We start from the raw sequence: 1915 nt of genomic DNA on the forward strand, positions 1-1915 counted from the left end.
GGAAAGAACTACGTCGGTGATACGGACGAGGATGCGTACGATATCAGAAATGTTATAAAACATAAGGTTTATAGCGATACCTTCCACACGTCGGTTCCGGATTATCGTACCGTGTGGGTTCTGGCGCAATTACAAAAATCGTCGGTTTCGGAGACATTTAATTGGACAATCTTGATTGATCGGCTTCAGCAACGATTTGGTTTTACCGAACCGTCATGAAAACAATCGAATAGGAGTTTATAACAATTTACAACATCCGATGCTGCTCCAAAACTGTAAGGCAAAGTTCTCTAGAACCCGTCATTCAGCCTAGCTAGCATACTCTACTGCTTAGCTAAAGTTATTGTTGTCCATTCACCTACCTACAGAATCACTTATCGAAACTATTTTAAATGCCCGATATGCTAAATAAGTGTATGCCAGCTAGCCCGCACCCATATTAAACAATTTCGAATGGATTTCTATATATTTATTCATTTTGGAAATTATGTTGTTTAAAGAACATAAACATTAAACATGTTAAGCGGTCTCCAAAAGGTATACAACGGAATCGTTAAGTCATCTGATCCAGTTAGCTTCCTTTCGTTCCTCAAACTTTTTTTCTTTGCGAATAGAACACAGTCTTACGTTATTCTTGCTTGAAGCGAAACTGAGTCATGTTCTAACCCCAACTGTTGTCAAAATGTATGAACTGACACCGGTTGAGGTCAGAACCTGACTCAGTTTCGGGGTCAAGCAAAAACGCCTTTAATTTTTCGTCCACTCTGCCAGTTCATATCTTGACACATCCGCAGCATGTGTACCATGTCGTGGTGATCGACGTACGCCCCAACACGCCAATCAACGATGTTCATCCTCAAACCGTCTTCCGCTCTGTACTGCAGCATAGAGCTACCTGGTTCTAAAATAAGCTCAAATTTAATAAAAACAAAAAGCACATCTAAAACTATCTACCTACATTTTCAACCTCCTTATGACAGGTTTCGCTCAACGCATCTAGTACCGGTGGATTCGTCGGGCTATAAGACAGCAGTTTGATCGGATCGTCCTTTCCGATGGACACTCGTCTTTCATTCCCGATGAAGCTGATTATACTACCGAGACATTCGTGGGCCAAGCAGAAGACGAACAATCTGTTCCGTTTGTCACACTGAACGAACACCCCAAGCTAGATGTATTCATTATCTGCGCAAAAGTAGACGTTTTTCTTTTTACCTTCTCAGCAGCGTGTTAGCAGGTTGATTGGATTAAATTCTGCAATAATAAAAGGATGACCATCTTTCGTCTTCTACTTGGTTGAAAAAACATTCATCTTACCGTCCGAAAGCTGCAAAACTTGCTTTACCGACTAGTATATTTCCTCGGTTCCGTCGAAAAACGCGAATGGGTCCTACTTGAAGCAAAACAAAATAGAAACGGATATGCGGGAAAATAGACTACTATTACAAAATATTGAGCACACAAATTAAAAAAATACTCACGTCAATTTGCTACAGCTATCTACACTCTACGACAACTGCACGAGAAACCGAGTGTTGACCGTCTCGATTCACAACACTCTCCTGTTTGAGGACTGATGTTTTGACAGTGTTGAATGAATTATTGTGGTATCGCGGTTGCCAGAACGATTTATGCAATAGCATGCAGTATAAATCTGCAAAGTCTGCAAATTTCTGCAAGATACTTGAGGGAGGAAAGAAGTGCGATGATTGTTTAAATAATCCAAAATGTTAAATGCTTGTTGAAATTTAATGATAAAGGCTTTGTATTAGGAAATATTTGAAGTCTGCAAAAATCTGCAGTGTAATTGAAACAACTGCAGATTTGCTGATAAATTTAGAGATGTGGCATCTTTTTTTTCATTCCCCACTTGAAATTCATCCAAATGGTGTAAAAATATGGGGAAATGAGGCAA

General features: G+C 39.6%; 1 long non-coding RNA gene across 1 annotated transcript; it reads right to left on the reverse strand.

Moving 5' to 3' along the window:
• Positions 1-502: 502 nt before the first annotated feature.
• LOC131686025 (uncharacterized) lies at positions 503-1625 on the reverse strand. The gene is made up of 4 exons (XR_009304907.1): positions 1482-1625; positions 1318-1390; positions 959-1254; positions 503-901 (listed from the first exon to the last, which is right to left on the reverse strand). It is a non-coding gene; the product is annotated as an uncharacterized LOC131686025 (long non-coding RNA).
• Between the last annotated feature and the right edge of the window lie 290 nt (positions 1626-1915).

The sequence above is a fragment of the Topomyia yanbarensis genome, chromosome 2, assembly GCF_030247195.1.
Source record: "Topomyia yanbarensis strain Yona2022 chromosome 2, ASM3024719v1, whole genome shotgun sequence".
Lineage (NCBI taxonomy): Eukaryota > Metazoa > Arthropoda > Insecta > Diptera > Culicidae > Topomyia > Topomyia yanbarensis.